The sequence below is a fragment of the Heptranchias perlo genome, chromosome 14 (assembly GCF_035084215.1).
Source record: "Heptranchias perlo isolate sHepPer1 chromosome 14, sHepPer1.hap1, whole genome shotgun sequence".
NCBI classification, from domain to species: Eukaryota; Metazoa; Chordata; class Chondrichthyes; order Hexanchiformes; family Hexanchidae; genus Heptranchias; species Heptranchias perlo.
In genome coordinates this window covers 54,719,109-54,744,334 of record NC_090338.1, presented here as the reverse complement: position 1 = coordinate 54,744,334, position 25,226 = coordinate 54,719,109, and the positions used below count along the sequence as shown (strand labels likewise).

The 25,226-nt window shown below is 42.1% G+C and overlaps 1 protein-coding gene and 1 long non-coding RNA gene across 4 annotated transcripts in view; one reads left to right on the top strand and one right to left on the bottom strand.

Moving 5' to 3' along the window:
* The window catches only part of ctnna1 (catenin (cadherin-associated protein), alpha 1), a 146,710-nt gene extending 144,887 nt beyond the window's left edge, over positions 1–1,823 (bottom strand). The window contains exon 1 of one of the 3 annotated variants that reach the window (XM_067996449.1): positions 1,630–1,823. The gene's annotated coding sequence lies outside the window, so the exon portion shown is untranslated. The other 2 variants (XM_067996448.1, XM_067996447.1) reach the window with 2 other exon arrangements.
* Positions 1,136–21,872, top strand: LOC137332539 (uncharacterized). Its single transcript, XR_010965692.1, has 4 exons — positions 1,136–1,374; positions 18,704–18,849; positions 19,014–19,106; positions 21,092–21,872. It is a non-coding gene; the product is annotated as an uncharacterized lncRNA (long non-coding RNA).
* Positions 21,873–25,226: the final 3,354 nt, after the last annotated feature.

Here is a 25,226-nt window from a genome sequence, read left to right as displayed (position 1 = left end):
ACTTGAGAATGGAGTCACTGCTACAGAACTTTGACAGTATAAACAGGATATAACACTACTGTAAATCCAAAACTGAGATTTAACAAAAGCTGGTATGACCTGGAAATGTTGCAATCTCATTTCCTTTTGCCAGCTCCTCTTTCAAAAATCTTCCCCCGCCCCATCCCTATGCTCAACATAATAATCTACTTAAATGCCTTCCAAAAAGCAAGGAAAGGACTTAAACTTTCTACAATGGACGTCAGTTTCAGGAAGTTTTAAATCTCTGACTGGGTGAGATACTGGAGCACAAAACAATTAAGTGACATGAGTACAAAGAAATTGACCAGATTTCCCCATCAGGTTGACATCAGAGAGAAAATGTTTCAACAGTTTCCCTTCTCTAGCTTTTATCTATTTATTGGGGGGGAAATAGCACATTCTAACATTAACCAAGTAGACTAATGTTATTTCTAAACTGTTATCTGCAGTATAGTAATAAGTGAAACAGGAGAAAAAGCACCTTTCAAAAGTCCCACAACATTTTAACAGCAAGTTTCACAATGTTATGAGCACATCCCTACAAACCCAGCTATCTGAATATTCTATAAATACTTTAAAATTACAGTGTACTAGGTTTTAAAGAAGTTAACATGAGGAAAAACAGTTTTGAAAGCGTCCAGTTTCGCGTCTGAAAGCCCAGTTTAATTGGTTTAAAGTTAAAAGCAATGGGTCACATTTGAAATTCATAGAGCACTTTGGGACTCTACACCAAAGAACGAGACGAATTTTTTTTGGGGGGGGGGGGGGGGGGGGGAGAGGAGGAAGTCAGATTCCCTCAAATAAAGGCTTAACGAGTCAGACTGTGCACCCAAAAGCTGAGCCGAGTTTTAGGCTAAATGTCTACAGATCCCGAGAGGTGCCTGTTACGGGGGCAGGCTGACCCGAGCTCTCAGCCCAATGCCCACCCATCCACTCACTCACTCACTCCTCCCTATCCAGGGCTCGGTGTCCGAGAACAATACCAGGAGGAGGATGTGGGCCTAACATGGGCGGAAGAGTCCGGAGTGACTGCGCTCCCTCAACAATCACTTCCAACCACGAAGAAAAAAAAAAATATATATATATATATATAAATAAATCCGTGCCTCGAACCGCAACCGCGGAAATCATGGGGTCCGTTAAAGGAAATTCTTTAAAAACTCAGTGAGATGTCAAACGGAACCGAAAGTGAAGCACAGACCGCGGAGAGTCAATGGGGGCGCCCCCGAGATAAGGATCCGTCCCGAGTCGCTCGAGCCGCGCAGCAGCCATTTAAACTTCCAAAAGAGTTCCAAACGGAACTTTCCCAACCGTCGCAGCGCGCGGCCCCCTCCCGCCCTCGGCAACTTAACCGTGAGTTTTACATTCTCCTCTTCATTCACAAAAAAAGTTTTATTTCTTGTCTCTTTTACTTCCGCTTCTCACTTACTTGGTTCAAGTCTCTTTCCTCCCCACTCAGTTCACACAACAACAGAAAAAAAAAACCCACAGTTTTTAAGCTCTTACTCAGGTCCGGTCCGGTCCACTCCACTCCTTCTCCCCCCCCCCCTTTCGTCTTCTCTTCCTGCAGTTAAACTGCAATACTTTCAACCCGAGCCTCTGACTCACCAAACGGAGGAGGGTAGAATGCGCTTCCAGTAAAGTAGCCGCACCCCCTGGCGAGGACGGGCACCAGAAGCGACGGGCAAAAGTGCAAAACAAAAAAAAAAGTAGTGGACCCCAATCCGTCGCCGGGATATCCCGAGGAGGTGAACTCTGCAGGCGGTGAGACGGCGGCGGCCTTGCCGGTGGGAAAAAAAATGTTCACTACGTACGACCGGCTGCGGCGGGAGGGTAGCGCACTGGCAGGAAGAGTGCAACTGACCTCAGCGCCACACCCAGAGCAGCTGTGTGTCATGGAGTCAGGTGTGTAGCTATATGGGAGAGAGGGAGAGGGGGGACAACATGCTGAGCATTTCACATCCACTGCCTTTCACAATTAAGCGTTTTAAAGTTCAACTGTGTGTGTGTGTTTCTTTTTAAATCATGCAGGAGTTCAAAACAGAAAACTCAAATCCAAATTTTCCCCTCACTGCAGGGATCGAACAGTTCCAGATTTTGCCTGCGAAAGTGTTTTTTTTCAATTGAAACATTTATTTCATGGCCTAAATCACTGCACTTAGTTAGAGTGGTCCTGTGGCACAGAAGATTGGTGAACCAACTTACTGCACCACCGACTATTGTACAATGAGGGCTTATGCCCATAATTCCCCACACATTGTGCTTTGGATCTTGACCAGGTCACCTTGATTAGTGTCAAATGTAACCCATCTGTTTCCTCACAAGGGAGGAAGGAGGAAAAATCGTTAGCCAGGCCCCTCAGACTACTCTTGTGCACACCCTGGAGGGTTCACAGCTCTGACAGAAGCCTACTTTTTATTCAGTGAACTAAAGTGGATCCTATAAAAGAGAAAAGGAAAATAAGCGATTTTGAATTTAGGGCAAAGTTGGCAAACATACTTCTCATTTCTTATTGGCAATGGATCCTGTTTGTCAAAACCTCATGTAACATTTTTCTGTAAAAAGCCTTAAATCTGTATTCTGAGTACTGTATCCAGAAATGGCCTTTAAATACATCAGTGTTAATTACACCAGTTTCCAAACAAATATGTTTATAGAGGTGCTTGGAGGACCCAGACAAAATAAATACATTTTTAAGATATTCACAGTTCTGTGATAACCAGTTACTGAGCTGCTATAAATTTCATGATGGTCTGGTTGAAGTTTAAGGTTAGTATACTTCACAGTTTAAAATGCAGTAGTTCATAATTGTTATAATTTTATTTTTGCCATGTACTCTGAAAAGTGCCATACAGGTTACACTATTGTAAGTTGTACCTTGGATTCACAAATCATAAAAGGCAGTGTGAAGATCCTATGCTATCTCAGTGGGTAAATGCCCTGCTTGATGTTAGCCTGAGCCATTCAGATCAGAAAGGATTTAAAAAAAGAAAGCAAGAATTTGCCTTTATTAAGATCCTTATTATTCTTCCAGAAACATCCCAATGTTTCACCTGCAATGAAGTTCAGTCAATGTTGAGTTAGCTGATCTCAGTCACAGCTGTGAGATATCTGGACTAGAATGAAGGAATGTCAGTCAGTGTTCCCTGGAAAATATTTGCACGTGGATAATGCATAGGGCCAAGATTGATACCAGATAAACAGTTGACTTCCACTTTAATGTCTTTACAATCTCCCCTCCCCCTCTCCTGAAGATAGAAGATACTGATGTGCTGGGACATGACTCCAGCCAGTTGCATATGCTGTAAGCATTGTCTTGTACCTCTCCGAGTGAGCCTAGACAGTAGTTGGCAGCGACTATTCAAAAATAAGGTGCACCTAGACAAGCCTGATCTTGTTCTCACTGGACAGCCATGCACATGCACTTTCCGGCCGTGCCATTAGATAGATGATAGAAACGGAATCCTGGCTGATTTTTCTTTTTTAATGTAAGATGATAACTTTTCAAGATAAACAGAATATCATAGAATCAGACAACAAAGAAGGAGGCCATTTGGTCCATTGAGCCCGTGCCAGCTCTTTGAAAAAGTTATCCACTCCCCTACTCTTTCAACAACATGCATTTTTCTACATTATATTAATGTAGAAAAATGTCCGAAGGCGCTTCACAGAAGGGTTATCAAACAAAATTTGACACTGAGCCACATAATTATTAGAACAGGTGACCAAAAGCTTGGTCGAAGAGGTGGGTTTTAAGAAGCGTCTTAAAGGAGGAGAGAAAGGCAGAGGGATATGGGGTGGGAATTCCAAACATTAGGGCCTAGGCAGCTGAAGGCACAGCCACCAATGGTGCAGTGATGAAAATCGGAAATGCGCACGAGGCCAGCATTGGAGGAGCGCAGAGATCTCAGATTGTCTTGTACCTCTCCGAGTGAGCCTAGACAGTAGTTGGCAGTGACTATTCAAAAATAGGATGAAGGAGGTTACAGAGATAGGAAGAGGTGAGGGATTTTGAAAACAATGATAATTTAAAAATCGAGGTGTTGCCGGACTGGGAGCCAATGTAGGGCAGTGAGCACAAGGTTGATGGGTGAACGGGGACTTGGTGTGAGTTAGGATACAGGCAACACAGTTTCGAATGAACTCAAGTTTACGGAAGGTGCAAGGTTGGAGGCTGGCCAGGAGATCATTGGAATAGTCGAGTCTAGAGGAAACAAAGGCATGGATAAGGGTTTCAGCAGCAGATGAGCTGAGGCAGGGGCAGAGATGGGCGATATTATGGAGGTGAAAGTAGATGGCCTTGATATGAGGATATGGGATCGGAAGCTTAACTCAGGGTCAACTAGGATGCCAGGGTTAAGAATGGTCCAATTCAGCCTCTGACAGTGGCCAGGCAGAGGGATGGAGTCTGTGTCTAGGGAATGGAGTATGTGGCGGGGGCCGAAGACAATGGCTTCAGTCTTCCCAATATTTCATTGAAGGAAATTTCTGCTTATCCAATACTGGATGCCGGACATGCAGCGTGACAAATCAAAAGCAGTGGATGGGTCAAGAAAAGTGGTGGTGAGGTAGAGCAGGGGTGTCATCAGCGTAATGTGGAACCTGACGTTATGTTTTCAAATGATGTCGCTGATAGCAGGGTGCCAAGGATAGATCCTTGGGACATTCCAGAGATAATGGTGCGGGAGCAGGAAGAGAAGTCACTGCAGATGATTCTCTGGCTACGACTGGATAGATAGGAATGGAACCAGGTGAGGGACGTCCCACCCAGCTGGAAGATGGATGAGAGGTGTTGGAGGAGGATGGTGTGGTCAACTGTGAAGAAAATATTTATAGTGTGTGTTTAAACTTTATGGTATGTTTCCAAATTAAATCAATGAATTGCACACATTGATGATCAATAACAGTATCACAAACAACATATTTGATGTATTTTATTAAAAGATGTGTATTGAATGGCGCCTGTTTAAAATAAAATAAATTTATCAGTTTAATTTTTGCTGCAAACTGCGCACATTTTGTTTAGCTTTTGGACAATTCTGGCCACATTTCTAGTTTTAGGAACAGAAATATTAATAGATCTTTTTTCTGAAATATTTTACATTAACATTGTTCAACTGAAATCACCCCTGTTTTCCAGTGGTAGAGTTCTTTGCTCAATATTTCACTATTGCTAGCACCAGAAATCTGGCCAATCCAGAGAAAGCAGTAATATAGCCATTGTGACATTTCTCAACTACCATAACATGCATTTAAGGAGAGCTACTTTTATACTGCTCTTCAGTCACTGGTTCCGGTAGTGTAGGTTTTCTGCTGCGAGCAGCCACATCAGCGTAAACCTACGAGATTTTTTTAGACTGGCGGCAAGGAAGAGTTGTTTTTCACTGGGTCTTCTTGGCTGCCACCAATCTCACTCATAACATTACTATGTGCATGCTATTAAACTGTCATGGTTAGCTCAGCATATAGGTAGAATGTTGGGCCCCATAGTGCAGCCAATTTACAGGAATACTAGCTGTATATTACAAAATTAAGTGCAGTGGAATGGTTCAGTTAACTCACTTTTCTGAGAATCCAGGGTGCATTGTAAAAGCTGCTTAAGAAAAGTAATAGCAAAGTCCATTAGCATCACATGAAAGTAAAAAACAATGACAGAACTACAACTAGCCAAAATGAACTGCAAACTAGAACTGCTTTTATATTGCATGAGACTCATGCTAGTGCAGCTGGCTCCCAACAAGCCCAAAGTGAGCCAGCCGTGGGAAATCCTAAATAAACCGGTTTTCTCGGCTGCCAACTTTTGCTTATCTAGCAAATTTACTTTGTAGTTTCCACTGGCTGCACAAAATTTACATTTTCGGAGGTGGCAGCATCAGCGTGGCACTTAACCCGTTATGAAAGAAGCTTAGGTAAATCCATCTTTGAATGTCCTAGGGGATTTCATTATTTAAGAAGTGAGTGAGCTTTCTGGTCTGAAGGGGCAACCCACAAAAATCCCCAAGTGACAGATTTTGGGGGAGAGGGGGGAATGGATGGCATGCCACTGCTGACATTGCTGGCCTGATTTGGCTCAACTCCCAGGCAATCTGAGGATCATTATGTGTTGTATGCAATTATCAGTGAACCGCACACGTCAACTCTAAGAATAGCGAGGCATAACATCTACATAGCACTGGAAAGTATAGTCCTCTTAGCAGGTTCTGAAATATGCCATTACTAAGGCAGTAGAAAAGATTAATTCTTACAATTATATGAAGTAACATTTAATCTCGTATAGTTTAATAACATTGGACAGCTAAGCTTTTCATACATTCAACTTGTGTGAGCTATTTCATTCTCAAATGCAAGAAGTTGAAACTTACAACTCCATTTGTTAAATATATCTGTCTTCTCCATAAAAGGAATGACTTGCCTGATGTCATAAGTGACAAATTATCAAAGTTCTGAATGAAAAACAACTATTACTTTAATGGCAATGACATAAATTATGTGATGCTCTTCCAATGCTGCAAGGTAAGATCAACAATATCAATAGTAACATGCCCTGCATTCTCCAAATCTGCTACTCATTGCTTCAGCCAGCTCTCTGCTGAAAAGCTGTTTTGACAAAAGGATAGCTCCTGGTTAGTTACTAAGCACAGTACACAATTGTAGAATTTCCATCAGAAAATGCACCTGTCAGTGTGAGAATCCATTAATTGTCCTGAGTTCAGATTGAACACATAGAATGTTGGTATAAACTAATACTATTTTGACATGACTGAAAGTTGATATGGAAATAGCAGGTGTGGTTAAAGATGGAAATAGTGGAAATTCGGGAGGTATGCTGCTGCTTTTATCTTGGTTTTCCACCTATATTAACGTTCATTTACATGGATTTTATCAGCAGAAAATATGGCCACTGATGCTTTATTTTGTGCAGATTGAAAGAATGGCAGACTGCAAGACAATAAAAAAAATTATTAATTTTACTAAGTTATGCAATGCTTATGTATGCTTTGCTACCTTGTCTGGCCCAAGTGTCATGAACCTCTTGTTAATTGTGGATGTGCCTATTATTAAGTGCTCCCCGAGTTAAACCACTGGCAGTTGGTTCCATTTGGCAATTTGAAATGGCTACAGAATATTCTCTAGCTCTACAGTATCTGTAATTCACTCTTAATGGACCTGCCTATGTGCTAGGGGTTCCTGTTGCTGTTGGCTCAGTGATTTCAGAGGCAGTGCCCACTGCAGGGCTAAGTGAAAGCACAGAATTGTCACTAACCTGTGTGTCAATCAGCTGCTCCTGTGCTTACATACACAGGCCACTTCTGGAGAGCATCTTCTCATGGTGCCCTCTCATAATGTTTTGGAATGAATCAGGCTTTGGAATCGCTCTGTTATTGTTGCCTGAAAACATTCTCTAAGTGAATTGAAGCTAGCCCTGGAATTCCGATTTCAAAGTCTTTGCTGCATTCATAAGAAATAACTGATACTGTGCTCATAGTTTGCATATGTGAGGTTTGCACGGCAGACACCACTGATGTTGCCACATGCTCAATAATAGACTGCAGCACAGACAACCAATGTTCCATAGCATCGCTGGTGGAAAATTTCAATATGTCCTGATATTAGATTTCCCTCATTTAACCAAGACCACCTTTCAATGTCTACACAAAAGGAGACAAGCAACTGCTGACTACCATACTGCTGCTCTACCAGCTTCCATGCTAAGGTTTGTATCCTCATACAACTCAATATGGGCCCAGCATACTGCGCTTCTACCCTGTACCAACTGGCCCCTCATCAATTCCCACCACTGCTATTCCTTCCTCATCCTGTGCTTCCTTATCAACGTATCTACTTTCTTTGGGTGCAGCTGGTCCATTTGTTCTGCGAAAAGAACAGATCGTACTTCTAAGTACGTAAGCACATTTATCTAATTGGGTACTGTATCATTATTCCACGCACTGTAATGTTTAATATGCTAGTTCTGCCTCTTTCTCTAACCTCCACAGTTCCAATACCTTCTAAACTCTTCATCCTGAACAACTCAACCATGGCTTCTTCATATGGAGCGTTGGCAACGTTCTCTCTGGCACCATTGCACAAAATGCAATGAATTACTATTCCTATTACAACAAAACTGTCAACATTTGTTATAGGAAAATTTCTTTTCACCATTAATGTAGATTCCAGAACTACCACCGTTACTTAAAAACTAATTGGAAATTGAAACAACAATTTTGAATACCAGAAATTAAAAACAAAAATTGTTGAAATGCAAACCAAGTTGGTCAGCATCTAAAAGAAAAAGTTAAATGAATATTTCCAGTATGATATCTTATCAGAACTTATAACTTTAGGGATAGATCGCCCATGGCATTGCTCATGGGTAAGCTGGTAGAATGAACTGTTCTTACCATAGTCACTGCAGCCAAAACATTTCCTATCACTAGAAACAGTGGCACGCACTCCTTATTTGTGCATCACTGTTGTGTCATGCCTCTGGGTGGCACCTCAATAGAATTTCCATTATAAAGCTACCTGTCACACAGACATAGCTGCAGCTGCACACTTCAACCATTTAATAAAGAGCTTCAAAAGCTCCAGTTCCCCAGCTTTTTGGAAATTTTCAGAGACTCTGTCCACCAGCTTGCTTTCTCTTCAATGAAGTTTTAATTTTTCTTGATTTCTTTTATGGTTTTTAAAAATATGATAAATGTAATTTTTCCTGCTTTTCTAGGGTCTTTCTGGCTTTTACTCTCCTGCCTCCCCTCCAAAACTAATAAACTGGATTCCTACTTATTCCTGCTAGTCTCCATTTCATCTACACCTAAGGCCTCTAGGCTGCCCTTTCTAATTTACTTTAAATATAACATTTCTTTTGACTTTATTTTTAAATTCATAATATACCCCCACTGCCTGTATCACACTATCACCCTACTGGTTCATGGTATGGCAGCCAACATATCTCTTTAGAACCCGATTAGCAAATTTACGAGTTACACAGTTTACTAATGCTGAAAGAAACAGGCTTCATGGATACAATATTCGTGACACGACGCACCATTTTACAAGACTTGCTTATGATGGAAGTAATTTTTTGTTCTTCCCTCCCCAAAACATCTTCATAGTTATTTACATTATGAAACATTTATTTCTTGTTCTACTTCCCACAGCTCAGACACAAAATAGGAACATTTTCGTACAACTATTTCTAAATTCAATTGATCAATTTTCATTTTAAGTTTGCTGATTTTTGTGTAATTCTTAATGAGCCGGATTTTGCTATAAAAATGACCATGAGGCTAAAAGCATTCACTGTTATTTATGTGCAAATCAAATAGCAACTTCTGGCGACCGCACATGCACAGCTAAATGTGGAAATCTGGAAGTTGCTGTCTGAGATGTCCTGCTCCTCCAAAAGCTGCGCGAAAACGGCATCTCACCGTCTGACTCACCATTCAAATGTATTAAATGGCGTGAAGTTCCTGTACTTACCTGATAGATACAGACTAAACTCGCCAAAAAAAGTTAGGGCTTGTCCATTCCAGCATAAGTACCCTTTTAATGCGTGTTAAGTCTTAATTACTACCATACAACCTCTTTGGCACTGAAAATTAACTTTTACAAGCGTGGAGTCTCATTCCTTCAGCTTTTAATTATTGTTGGAGATTTTTTTTAAAATATATTTTTAAAAACTTTTTTTTGTCTCTTTTATCTCTCTCTCTTAATCCAATCTTTTATTCCCTCTCTTTATTTTGTTTTCTGTACCTAATTTGACATTGAATTCACTATTCTAACTGACACTTCCTGGTTCAGACTCTGCGCTGCTCATTAACAATTCTTCAATCTGATTGGTTAAGGAGATACACAGCTGTTTGCCTTGTTCACACAGGTCCCAGATGCCCTGTAGAAAGTACCAGTGCTGTTTGGATCTCTAATTTACAGTAACTTGCTGTGCAAAAGCCCATAGAAAGTCTGTGGCCAAGTGCATTTCTAACGAACGGCTGGCTCAGAGCAAAATCCGAGCCATTATATTTCTTTTTATGTCATTTTTAGCTGTATACATTGACCTGAGTGATGAAGGAAAATGGCAGCTGACAAGTGTAAATAAATTATTTAAGTAATTTCATTGGTTCACCTACTCAGTAATATTTTGGGTAATCAATATGGTTCAGTCAACTGTGGTGTGTTCCTTTTTTATGAATATAATATTTGAGCCAATTAGGCACAAATGTGACATACATTTGCACATGTGAAACTTTCAGATGTGATGTATATTTCTCATGGTAATATTTTAATTATGTTGTTTCCTGCAAATATAGCAAAGTATGTTTATGCAGACATGAAATCAGACTTTGTAACTTAATTACTGTGAGGTTCACCTTATAGGAGCAATTTTGTGAGACTGTGCTAGTGGCAAGAAGCGATTGTAAAATCTGACCATCAGGCCCATGCCCCCGAGCCTGACCTGTGAATGACCAGAAGCTTTATTAGAGGCTCGGAATTATGCAAATTATTCCTTGCTGAATTTCATGTGTTTTTGGCAGTTCCGCCCACTTTGTTGAGCACACCCATATTTGCAGCAAACGAAATGGTGAGGATAGGAATTCCTTTCATGGTTCCAATGGCACTACATGACCTAGATGAGGAAAACAAGTTCAGGAGTGGACAACAGTTACAATTGCAACAACATCCAAGCTATTATATCCACACCCATCACTACAACAACAACTTGCATTTATATAGCACCTTTAATGTAGGAAAACATCCCAAGGTGCTTCACAGGAGCATAATCAGACAAAAACTGAATGAAATATTAGGAGGGCTGACTAAAAGCTTGGTCAGAGGTAGGTTTTAAGGAATGTCTTAAAGGAGGCAGGCTGCGAGAGCATTGGAATAGTCAAACCTGGAAGTAATAAAAGTATGGATGAGGGTTTCAGCAGTAGATAGGCTGAGGCAGGGGCGGAGACTGGCAATGCTATGGGGGTGGAAGTCGGCATTCATTATCACAAAATCCAAATTTACAACCCCACACACACCTAGCTGGACATGAGAGCAGATCTGTCTTTGCTGCCTCTTCTTCACAGGAAAGGTATCACACAATTAATCTAGAAAAGGATGGCTCTTCCCACAGGAGTGAAGTTTACCACAACATTGAGCTTTTATGCTACTGGACCTTTACAAGAGTCTGCCAGACCACCCAATCAGCAGTGCACACTTGTATCAAGCAAATGACAAATGGAGTGTTTGCAAGGGCAACCTTCATCACTTCCTCTTCAAAAATCAGCTCAACATGGCTGATGATACGAACAATGTTGGACAGGAAAAGACCCTCTGGTCTATCCAGTCTGTCCAACACAATGGTGTACACTCCCCACCCCACACAAAACTATGTGATCTCCTGGGAAAAGCAAAAAAAACAGATAAAAACTCAGGCCAATTTGGGGGGAGAAAATCTAGGAAATTCCTCTCCGACCCCCCACTTAGGCGATCAAAATTAGTCAGGAGATCACTCTAGCCCTGATAATTCTATGCATTACCTACCTTTTGTAAGAGGTGATCTCCGCTCCAGCCAGAAACAGGTCCAGCTCTCGCTTGAATGAATTCAGTGAATCAGCGTCCACCGCACAAGCCGCCAGCCTGTTCCAGAGGTCCACTATTCTTTGGAAAAGAACGATCTCCACATATCTAATCTAGATCTGGCCTTATACAACTTAAAATTGTGACCCTTGGCCCTCCCTAACCTATTTAATTGGAAAAAACTGTCAACTCAAACACAACCTATTCCCTTCATCATCTTATAAACCTTGATCAGATCACTCCTAAGTCTACGTTCTCTAAAGTGTGGAGTCCCAGTTCTTTTAGCCTATCTTGATAACTATGATGCTTTACACTGGGAATTAGTCTTGTGACCCTCCTCTGCACCCTATCCAAAGCCTCAATATCACCCACTATGTGAGAAGACCAAAACTGGACACAGTATTCTAACTGAGGCCTGACCAAGGTCTTGTACAAGTACAACATAATATGCTTTGTCTTATAGTCAATTGTCCTATAAATGCACCCCAACACCCTACTCACTCAAGCTATCGCTCCACGGCATTGCTCATGAACCTTTAGAGATCTATGCACTAGAATGCCCAGATCTCTTTTTTTCTCCACCTGCTTTAATGCTTTTCCCTGAAGGGTGTATGTATGTTGAGCATTTGTCCTGTCCACATATATTACATCTCCAATTATTTCCTCAAGCATCTTTCCTATTACTGATGTCAAACTAATGGGCCTACAGTTACCCGGGTCCGTCTCGCCTCCTTTTTTTAAGGATGGGTACTACACTAGCCTCCTTCCAGTCTATGGGTACCATCCCAAAGTGCAGTAAGCTATTAAAAGTACGGGCAAAGGGCTCTCACGGCACGTGTGTGCCACGTGATATTCTGAGACAAACCTCAAAACTCTTCTGCCTTGAACTTAATGGCAGCCTGACAGACTTTTAAAGCAGTTTTATGTTTTTGAGATTTTGTTCTTTTGGTATAGTTACTCTATTTATACTGTGGGGCAGCTTACAAGGGCGAAAATGATGGCCAAAACCCTGGCCACCATGAGCCAGTCAGATCTCAGCCTTCAAGTCTTTGCCATCCCAGTAGTGTATCTTTAAAAATAAAGTAAAATGTTAAGGTCCAGAGAGGATGTCAGCTCTGTCTCATTGTACAAATTACCTGGCTGGCAAGCAAGACTCTATGCAGGCATGTTTGCACACATGCACAGAGCTCCTGTGTTACTGAGCAGAACTGGCAGCAGTCCATATTTTAAGATTGCAAATCTAGGCCTGGTCTGTTTGTTCTGGAGGTGTAGATGGAGGTTGAATCCCCAGACATTACTTGAAAAAGAGCAGGGTTTGCTCCTTGTACTCTAACCAACATTCTTCCCTCAACCAATACCAGCAAAAAAACAGATTAACTGGTCACTCTTAACATTTTCTATTTGTGGGATTTTGTTTGTGCATAAAATGGCTGCTCTGTTTGCCAACGTAACAGCAGTTACTGAACTTCAAAGTGATTCATTGTATGTGAAGTGATGAGATGTATCTGAGACTTTTTAAAGTGCCATATAAATCCAAGTCTTTCAAGCAGAATCAAAGTTTGACAGCAGTGCATCAGATTCTACAGGCACCTGTAGTATAACTGGCCTGTTACATTACATTTGCAATGGGACCGTTTTCTACATTTGGTTCTACTCAAGAGCCTAGATAATGATTACTATGCTGAAATTGTGCATTGCTGAAATTACTGGGCATGTTATATAAGTAACATAATATGCCAATGATATGAATATGCAAGTATTTACATTTCCAATTTTTAAATTGAGAAACTGAAGTATATGGGCAAGACCCATAGTGAAGAATACCATCAGGGACCACTGACCTTTAAAATAAACATGTTCAACCAGAACACTAGATCAAAAAGTGGTAGAGAGCCAGGTACTGTACCAGCAAGTTAGTAAAACATCAGGAGAAAGTTCTACCAGAGGCATTAATTGATACATTGCTGCAAACATCAAAATGCCCCAAAACAGAAAAAAGCCATTAGAAGGTAGACAAGGAGCTTAATGTGGCAGGAAATATATCTGCTCTACACTGCTAAGCATTCAATGACAGAAAAGAACAGCCAGCATGTTGACAACAAGTTTGAATTTAAAGCACTGTTACAAATTCAGATTTGGCATAGATATCTTCTAGGATTCAGTGCCATCAATTGCTGCTGTTAATGGTTTGAATATATTATTTTTAAGGATGTGGACCCACACTGCCCTATTACATACTGGAAATAATGGAGAACCAAGGGTATAATGAGAGTGAGGAACTTAAAACAATTAACATTAGTAAATATTAGTAAATATTCCTTCATTGTCGCTGGGTCAAAATTCTGGAACTCCCTACCTAACAGCACTGTGGGAGAACCTTCACCACACGGATTGCAGCAGTTCAAGAAGGCGGCTCACCATCACTTTCTCAAGGGCAATTAGGGATGGGCAATAAATGCTGGCCTTGCCAACAATGCCTACATCCCATGAACGAATTAAAAAAAAGAAAAAGCATTAGAGAAATTAATGGGACTAAAAGCCGACAAATCCCCTGGACCTGATGGCCTACATTCTAGGGTTTTAAAAGAGGTGGTTGCAGAGATAGTGAATGCATTGGTTTTGATCTTCCAGAATTCCCTATATTCTAGAACAGTCCCCATGGATTGGAAGGTAGCAAATGTAACCCCGCTATTCAAGAAAGGAGATTGAGAGAAAACAGGGAACTACTGGCCACTGAGCCTGGCATCAGTAGTAGGGAAAATGGTAGAATCTATTATTAAGGACTTAGTAACAGGGCACTTAGAAAATCATAATATGATTAGACAGATTCAACATGGTTTTATGAAAGGGAAATCGTGTTTGACAAATCTATTAGAGTTTTTTGAGGATGTAACTAGCATGGTAGATAAGGGGGAACTAGTGGCTTTGGTATATTTGGAATTTCAAAAGGCGATAAGGTGCCACATATGAGGTTGTTACACAATATTAGGGCTCATGGGATTGGGGTAATATATTAGCATAGATAGAGGATTGGTTAACGGACAGAAAACAAAGAGTAGGAATAAACAGGTTGGCAGTTTGTAACTAGTGGGGTGCCACAAGGATCAGTGCTTGTGCCTCAGCTGTTTACAATCTATATCAATGACTTAGATGAGGGGACCCGAGTGTAATGTATCCAAGTTTGCTGATGATACAAAGCTAGGTTGGGAAGTAAGCTGTGAGGAGGACACAAAGAGTCCGCAAAGGGACATAGATAGGTTAAGTGAATGGGCGAGAAGGTGGCAGATGGAGTATAATGTGAAATTATCCACTTTGGTAGGAAGAATAGAAAAGCAGAATATTTTTTATAAGGTGAGAGACTAATCAATGTTGGTAGTCAGAGGGATTTAGGTGGCCCTATACATGAATCACAGAAAGTTAACATGCAGATACAGCAAGCAATTAGGAAGCCAATGGCATGTTAACCTTTATTGCAAGGGGTTTGGAGTACAAGAGTAAGGATGTCCTGCTGCAATTATATAGGGCTCTGATGAGACCATACCTGGAGTACTGTGTACAGTTTTGGACTCCTTACCTAAGGAAGGATATACTTGCCTTAGAGGGGATGCAACGAAGGTTCACTAGATTGATTCCTGGGATGAGGGGGTTGTCCTATGAGGAGAGATTGAGTAGAATGAGCCTATGTTCTCTGGAGTTTAGAAGAATGAGAGGTGATCTCATTGAAACGTATGGAATTCTTAGAGGGCTTGACAGGATAGATGCTGAGAGGCTGTTTCCCCTGGCTGGAGAGTCTAGAACTAGGGGTCATAGTCTGAAGATAAATGGTCGGCCATTTAGGACCGAGATGAGGAAAAATTTCTTCACTCAGAGAGTTGTGAATCTTTGGAATTCTCTACCCCAGAGGCTGTGGATGCTCAGTCATTGAGTATATTCAAGACTGAAATCGATGGATATTTGGACACTAAGGGAATCAAGAGATATGGGGACAGGGTGGGAAAGTGGAATTGAGGTAGAAGATCAGCCATGATCTTATTGAATGGCAGAACAGGCTCGAGGGGCCTTATGGCCTACTCCTGCTCCTATTTCTTATGTTATTATGTTCTTATCTACTTGCACAATACTGTGACCCAGGAATGTAACAATCACATCCCCTTGTGATCTAAGTTGAGTGTTCATGTCTTTCGCACAGATTCTTCTTCAATCTCCGAAGGCAGACCAAGAAAACACTTGGTGAGACAAGGCCTGATATAAATAAATAAACGGTTTAATTTCACAGTAAAGTGAACATATAGAACAGCCGTTATGAGCATACTCACTTAATGTAAACAATACAACTTAGTTTGGCATAAAGTTACAAAATAAAAAACACACCAGTCTTCTCAACATCAGGGAGTTATCTTATTTGACTTAAACAAGGTGACTTCCAACTGTTCCCCAGTATTTCTGAACTTAGTCTCAGAGAAAGCCCTCACAGCTTTCATTTTAAAAAACATCTCTGCCTGCCTGTGTTCTTGAGTCTCTCTTCCATCATGTTGTTCACAGCCACAAAAAAGATCAAAAATTTCCAATACAATGACTGTCAGGTGTATTTCAGTTGCCAACACAAGCTAATAAATTACTTAATATTTACAGTCTATAGAGAAACAATATCAAAGCTAGCTCATTACTACCTATTGTTTCAGCCTTCTCTTCTTTTAACTTGTGTGCTTTTTTCTATGCTTTTAAAATCCCAACATTAAATGTAACTCTCTTCAAAGCTACAGTGCATTAGTCAAAGCTACAAAGCTTCCTTGAATTTGTAACTTAATTGGAGTTAGTTTGTGCTGAGGGAAGTAATGTCTCCCAAAAGCAAAATCACATTTTACTGCAAGAGGCCCTTTTGATGTTCACAACAGGAATTCCTTGTTTAAACAAATCATCTTGTGCAGAAATTGTGCCGGATCATAATAAGAGGTCTTGGCAAGTTTCCACACTCAAATTATCTTAATAATCTTTTTCAACATTTAGAATTATATTAACGATCTCTTGTTTTACCATGTTGAGGATGTTTACTTACGGTAATCAGTTGGTATTGAGCTGTAGCTCCTACAGGTCAGAGCAGTGAATTACTTTTAAAATCATTATATAAGGGTGAACTTTGACTTGCAGCGATTTTGGGAGGGGCAAGGCATAATCAGTATATGGCCACTTGTAGGGTGGGATTTCCTGCAGGCCTGTTATTTAAAGTGTGAATGTACCTCTGAAAGGGAAGGTGCACTCACATCGCTGAAAATCATCTGTGGCTTCTCTGGAAGGATCTGAATATTGGAAGCGGCCCCAGGCTCTTGTTGAGAAGGTGAGGGCATGGGGGGATATTCTGTTTCCATCTGATGGAAAGAAGCTACCAAAACATCAGCGAGAGGAGGCAGAGGTAGTGAATTCTCAAAACATCACCCTGAAGACCTAGATTCAATGCAAAATACACTTCAATGACCTGACCAGAGCAGCAAGGGTGAGTACAGGTCTTCATATATGTTGTGCATATGGACTTTCAAAAGTTGTTTGATAAAGTGCCACATAATAGGCTTATCAACAAAATTGAAGCCCATAGAATAAAAGGAACAGTGGCAGCATTGATACGAAACTGGCTAAGTGACAGGAAACAGAGAGTAGTGGTGAACAGTTGTTTTTCAGACTGGAGGAAGGTATACAGTGGTGTTCCCCAGGGGTCGGTATTAGGACCGCTGCTTTTTTTGATTATATATATTAATGACTTGGACTTGGGTGTACAGGGCACAATTTCAAAATTTGCAGGTGACACAAAACTTGGATGTGTAAACAGTGAGGCGGATAGTAATAGACGTCAAGAGGACATAGACAGCTGGTGGAATGGGCAGACACATGACAGATGAAATTTTATGTAGAAAAGTGCGAAGTGATACATTTTCGCAGGAAGAATGAGGAGAGGCAATATAACTAAATGGTACAATTTTAAAGGAGATGCAGGAACAGAGAGACCTGGGGGTATATGTGCACAAATCTTTGAAGGTGACAGGACAGGTTGAGAAAGTGGTTAAAAAAGCATACAGGATCCTGGGCTTTGTAAATAGAGGCATAAAGTACAAAAGTAAGGAAGTTATGATGAACCTTTATAAAACACTGGTTCAGCCACAACTGGAGTATTGTGTCCAATTCTGGGTACCACACTCTAGGAAGGATGTGAAGACCTTAGAGAGGGTGCAGAAAAGATTTACTAGGATGGTTCCAGGGATGAGGGACTTCAGTTATGTGGATAGACTGGAGAAGCTGGGGTTGTTCTCCTTAGAGCAGAGAAGGTTAAGAGGAGATTTGATCGAAGTGTTCAAAATCATGACGGGTTTAGATAAAGTAAATAAAGAGAAACTGTTCCCATTGGTGGAAGGATCGAGAACCAGAGGACACAGATTTAAGGTGATTGGCAAAAGAATCAAAGACGACATGAGGAAAACCTTTTTACGCAGCGAGTAGTTATGATCTGGAATGTGCTGCCTGAAAGGGTGGTGGAAGCAGATTCAATCGTGGCTTTCAAAAAGGAATTGGATAAATACTTGAAGGGAGAAAATTTGCAGCGCTACGGGGAAAGAGCAGGGAATAGGATTAACTGGATTGGTCTTACAAAAAGCCGGCATAGGCTTGATGGGCCTAATGGCCTTCTTCTGCTTCTTCTGTGCTGTAACCATTCTATGATTCTATATCTCCATTTCTCTGCATTACACCTGGCAACAGTACTCCCCACCCCCTCCTTCCCCTAGCACTCTAAACACTTCCTTTCCTTGCAACATATCCTTCTACACCAATCAGGAGGACCACCTGTTTTTTTCATTCCAATAACACACACACTGGTTGCTTGCTGCCTTCACAAACAGGCATTAACACCATTTTGTTCTGACCTGGTACCAAATGCCGAACATTGATCACCTCTGATGACTGTTTTCTCACTTCACAGTCCAGCTACTTTCATTTCATTGAACACTTCCCCACCCTGCTTTCAACTTGCTTCGTCTTCCTCTCAGCATACACACTATATGAAGCAGCCCCACATATCAGCACATCGCTTATCAACATCCACTCACTAACTCTCTCCCTCTTTCTGCAGAACAAAATGGATCATAATGCAAAGGAGAGGAGCAAGACCGGGCGGGAGAGGACTAGCTAGTATCCAGGTCTTCACATAGATGGAGCAGGTATCTCTGCAGAGCGAAGAGCATCAGAGATTGTAAGGATGGGGCGGCACTAAGCAGGGTGACTACCTATTACTTGTACCCTTCCATTGGTCTCGAGCAATTGCACAGTAAGATGCCTTGACAAGTTAATGCTACATAGTGAAGTTTGCCATCTGCTACTGTCTAGCCTGTCAGTGCCATGCTAATTCTTGTCCCTTTCCTTTTTCTCTAAATCCTTCTCAGCATCAGGACCCCATGGAAGAGGATTTGGAGGTGGGCAAAGTTCCAGAAGAAACATCATTTTGTGCTCCTTCCTTCCCAAGCACCAGGGTAGAGGTTAGTACCATAGGTGGATTAGAAAGTGAGTTAGAGGGGTCAGAATTTGGTGAAACACTCAGCCCGAGTGAACAGGAGCAGGGAGTAATGGAAAGGACAGCCCAGGAGATGGTTTGTTAGAAGGCAAGCTTGCCTCCAAACTCTGCTGAGGAGGATAAAGATCCTGAACTAAGGTCACAGCTTTTAAAAGAAATCTCCTTTCGGTACACGTGCTATTCTACAATCTATTGGAATGCCTGCCAAGGAGTTGCCATACCATGTCAGAAAGTTTGGAGGAGTCCGCTTTCAGCTTGTGTGACGTTCTTTCGTTCTTTCGCAGGGCATCAGCACTCTGCTGTCTATGGTCACCTGTCTCTGTAGTCACCTCCATGGACACTGCAGCTGAGCCTGTCATCAGCTTTTGCAGCTTTATTTGAAGCTCAAACAGCTGCCATTCAGACTTTGGGCCCTAACATCTGCACCACCTTGAATAGTTACATAGTTATATAGAGTTTATAGTGCAGAAACAGGCCATTCGGCCCAACTGGTCTATGCCAACGTTTATTCTCCACATGAGCCTTCACCCATCACTCTACATCTAACTCTATCAGCCTATCTTACTATTCCTTTCTCCCACTTGTGCTTGACTAGCTTCTTCTTAAATGCATCTATGTTATTCACCTCAACTACTCCATGTGGTAGCAAGTTCCACATTCTTACCACACTTTGGATAAAAATAAGCTGAAGGACCACTTGGATAGGGGCTTTAAAGGCGTCACTGATTTCTTGACATCTGCTCTTTTGAAGATCAGTGGGATTGATGAGCAGCAGCCCCATGGAAGTGGCAATGGCAGAATGGGAGTGGCACATGTTGCCTTCTCTCAGGATGACAGTGCGTCTGCTCCTTGGCCACCCCCTCAACCAATGCCCATCATGGTGCAAGAAAGCCGGCTAGGCCAGACTGCCCCAGCAGCAGCCAAGGCTCTGCAGTCTGCAGTTGGGCCATCTATAGCTCAAGCTCCCATAGGTCACCGGACACGAGCATCTCAAGGGTCCTCATTTCAGCAATAGCAGCCTTCCACCAGCTATGCTGAAGTCACTGAGGGAGCACCTCGTAGGAATACGGGGATTCAAAAAAAATTGAGAAAACACATTATGGGTTGGCACGTAGGTGACAAATGATGTTAAGACTATTATTGTTTGAGCCATTAAATAATTCACCTTTTTTAATTCTGTACTTTTGGCTGCAGTGTAGTTTCATAGAAGGTAATAACTTTTCATTGTTAGGATGTCATATATATGAAATTTGGTTCAGTGGTCTCAGTGTTCTTTATTGCAGGGTTGAAGGACTGGTAAATGAGGAACTGTTAATGCAGGAGCGGATTGTGGAACATTTGAGGGGAATGCACAAGTCAGAAAAAGCGCTGCACAATCAACTCATCCCAGGCATCTCTGCCTGCAAGGTGTTGTACTGGCACCCCCTCTTCGCCTTTGCCTGATATGGGGAGATCATTTTGCTGTTCCGCCTCCAAGTGCAGTCCTCTCTGGATTGCAAGATAGTTGCACAATTACACAGTGTAAAACTCTTGAGGACTGTACTAAAGCATTAAGAATGATAACCACCATAAGCTGTGTGCTTACTGAGGGTGTGACAGCAGAATAAATTTAGGAAAATGCAATTTCAAAGGCAAGCGCTCCTGTGGAAATCCAAAAATCGCGATAGCAAACAGATACCTGGGGGTAATTTTAACCCCAAAGAACGGGTGGGTGGGAAGTAAAAAAGCAGCTTTTTGAAGCGCGACCGCAACCCGGCTCCAACACGCCCACTTCCGGATTTAACCCAGGCGCATTTGGATGCGCACGCACATCCAAAACCCGGAAGTCCCATCCCTACTTAATGCCGGCCGGCAGATTGTTAAAGGGGCAATTTACCTAATTTTAATAGTTGAGGTACTTAATTTTTTGTTGTTTCTAAATGTGAAACAAATTTTACTTTACCTGCACAGGTTTCCCATGGCCTCTCAATCTCGCCAATGAAAAGGAGGCGAGAAGGGCCGGATCCATGAGCACAGAGACCTAAGCAAGTTCTCCAGCCACGTGACACTGAATATCCAGCCTTTGTGTCTGAACGAACCAAAAAGGAAACTACAGGAGCAATCAACTGTGAAGGCTGCCACACAAGTCATTTGTGATCCAGCAAATTCCAACCAGTAACCTCTTCATGAAAGTGTTAGATGCCAGCTGCGAATGCACTATTGGACCAATTACAATGGATCCTATAGAAATAATGACTCCCTGAAATGTGATCACCTCAGATCTCAGAAAATCAGAAGACGGCCGGACGCCTGTAATCCATTCCATGCTGAAGAAAATGCAAGAGAATGTAGAGGTGTACTGGTCCTAGGACCTTGCTTTGCAATTCTGCTGCTGCCTCTCATCATCGCATTGTCTCAGAGGTGATAGAAACTCTAGTTTTAGAATTTTGGCATACTGAAACCATGGGAAGAATCATAAACTGAATGACACAGTGTAGAGGAAATGCCAAGCAGTGGAAAACTCCCTTTTATATTACACAAAACATTAGAAACTGAAACTGTTGGTGGAACCATGCTGATGATTAATGTCAGAACAGAAGTAGGTAAAAGATTTGTAACTTATGCAAAATATATGCAGAGATATTGTCATTATGGTAACCATAAAATGTGAGACTAAAAATTCACTTTGCAGACATCATCGGTGATTGATTGTTTTGAGCTTTGCCTTTTCCTTAAGAGATTGGACCTGTTTGTGTGTGTTTTTAAATAAATGATCTTTTGAAACCAGCAGGTGTGATGTAGCATGGAGTACCTTTTGTTATGTCAATTGTTAGCTCTGAGCACCTGAGATGCATCGTTTTAATTTCTCTATATCGCTCGTACATGACTTTAATATAAAGGAAACGATTTAGTCATTGTTTCTGTATACAGATTGTTTACAGTGTTAAAATATTGTCAGCTAGTTGCTGAAATCTAGATAGAAATAGATATGGAATGCAAAATCATCTTTTCAGCAGACTTTAAAATTCAAAAAGAAATTATATAATTACCGAAACAACCAATGATTTAATTGAAATGCTCATGTGCTCAAATTAGCAATTTGTTATTTTATGGTAGGTCTTCATTTCCAAATACCAAAAGCTGGGAATATTGTAGCAAGAATTATTCTTAATTAATCTCAAAAAGTATTCTTTGCAGATTTCCAAATATGCACATTTTGTATGATTGCCAATTGAAGCTGAATATTATTCAGAGAAATATTGGAGAACTTTTTGAATATGTGTAGAATATTTGATCCTTCTAATTACTTTGAATGAAGAGAAACATTGTAAAAAAAAACTTACCCCGCAATCGGCCGATCCCCCCACGATCAACCGACCACCCCCCCCCACACCCCCGATGGGAGACCCCCCGATGGCAGACCATCCTCCCGCTATCCTCCACGGCATCAGACGGCCCCGATGTCCTCCATGGTCCACAATCTCTCCCCCCTCCCTCCTCGCTGATTCCCGGCTGCTTTCCCTTGAGACTGGCAGCCAGCTTGTCAAACTGGCTGGCTGTCGCGCGGGAAACCTGGAAGCAAAAATAATTACCTCCAATGAGTTGCGATCACAGATTCCGACACACCCACTTGATTTCTGGGTTTCCCACACGAAAATCTTCCCACCCGTTGAGTTCCCAGCTCCAAGTTAAAATCATGTTCCTATGATCTGAGTGCTCGCCGGTGAGTGCCCTTATAAATATCATGGCCAGTGGCTCTATGGAAACCAATCCCATTAGGTTTTACATAGCGCGTTCGCTGCTAGGCAGGACTTCCGTTTTTTGCTCGTTAAAATCACAAAGGTCCTAATGACATCTTAGGACCCCAATTTGCATGTTTTCAAGACGCTCCCGCCTGCTTACGATGGGCACCTAAAAGAACTGCATGGTTAAAATGGCAGCAGGTGGGAAGCAAGCAGGAATAGGGTGGTAAGTCTCCCAATGCAATTTTAACAATGCTACTGCCCTGTTCCCGCTAGGCGGGGAGAGTTAAAATCAACTCTATAACGTCTATTGGACACTACAATTTTCACATGCTATGCTAACAGAGGCGAGTTTGTTACTGTTATCTGATTTGAATAGTAACTTGAAAAAATATTAAAAAGTTATAAACTTTAGGTCTTTTATTCTCTTGTGCACTGAAATGGACACTCTGAGCATTGACATGTAGTATGTTGTGTTACTTTGTTAGAGGAAGATCCCAGGGAACTATTGCAATGACCAATCATTTTCATTTTGTGGTATTTTCCGAACAACATAAGAAAATGCAGAGTGTGAAAAGGTTATTCATTCCATCAAGCCCATTTCCTCCAGAGCCCATTATAATTTTTTTATATTTGTTCATGGGATGTGGGCGTTGCTGGCAAGGCCAGCATTTATTGCCCATCACTAATTGCTCTTGAGAAGGTGGTGGTGAAACGCCTTCTTGAACCACTGCAGTCCGTGTAGTGAAGGTTTCCCCACAGTGCTGTTAGGAAGGGAGTTCCAGGATTTTGACCCAGCCACGATGAAGGAACGGCGATATATTTTCAAGTCGGAATGGTGTGTGACTTGGAGGGCAACGTGCAGGTGGTGGTGTTCCCATGTGCCTGCTGCCATTGTCCTTCTAGGTGGTAGAGGTCACGGGTTTGGGAGGTGCTGTCGAAGAAGCCTTGGCGAGTTGCTGCAGTGCCTCCTGTACACACTGCAGCCACGGTGCGCCGGTGGTGAAGAGAATGAATGTTTAGGGTGGTGGATGGGTGTCAGCCAAGTGGGCTACTTTGTCCTGGATGGTGTCGAGCTTCTTGAGTGTTGTTGGAGATGCACTCATCCAGGCAAGTGGAGATTATTCCATCACACTCCTGACTTGTGCCTTACAGATGGTGGAAAGGCTTTGGGGAATCAGGAGGTGAGTCACTGGCCACAGAATACCCAGCCTCTGACCTGCTCTTGTAGCCACAGTATTTATGTGGCTGGTCCAGTTAAGTTTCTGGTCAATGGTAACCCCCAGGATGTTGATGGTGGGGGATTCGGCGATGGTAATGCCGTTGAATGTCAAGGGGAGGTGGTTAGACTCTCCCTTATTGGAGATGGTCATTGCCTGGTGCATGTCTGGCCCGAATGTTACTTGCTACTTATCAGCCCAAGCCTGGATGTTGTCTAGGTCGTGCTGCATGCGGGTTCGGACTGCTTCATTATCTGAGGGGTTGCGAATGGAACTGAACACTGCAATCATCAGCGAACATCCCCATTTCTGACCTTATGATGGAGGAAAGGTCATTCATGAAGCAGCTGATGATGGTTGGGCCAAGGACACTGCCCTGAGGAACTTCTGCAGCAATGTCCTGGGGCTCAGATGATTGGCCTCCAACAACCACTACCATCTTCTTTTGTGCTAGGTATGACTCCAGCCAATGGAGAGTTTTCCCCCTGATTCCCATTGACTTCAATTTTACTAGGGCTCCTTGATGCCACAGATGGTCAAATGCTGCCTTGATGTCAAGGACAGTCACTCACCTCACCTCTGGAATTCAGCTCTTCTGTCCATATTTGGACCAAGGCTGTAATGAGGTCTGGAGCCGAGTGGTCCTGGCGGAACCCAAACTGAGCAACGGTGAGCAGGTTATTGGTGAGTAAGTGCCGCTTGATAGCACTGTCGACGACACCGTCCATCACTTTGCCGATGATTGAGAGTAGACTGATGGGGTGGTAATTGGCCGGATTGGATTTGTCCTGCTTTTTGTGGACAGGACATACCTGGGCAATTTTCCACATTGTCGGGTAGACGCCAGTGTTGTAGCTAGGACTTTCCTCCCACACAACCTGTTAATTCCCTATTTTAGAGAACAGTAAGTTCCTTCCTGACCTCCCCTGAGAAAAAGTCACTTCCGATACGTGCTCCTGGTGGGTGTAGTTCCGTACTCTCTCTGGAGGAGACAAAAGCACAATTCATGGGTAGAAGGCTGAAAACTGTACACGCTACATGCAAGACTCAGAAATTGATAGAGGAGATGACAACACACTTAACAACAATCTGGCAAGGAAACAGTAGCCAACAGGGCCATGCATCTTGTGGACAGCCCAAAGA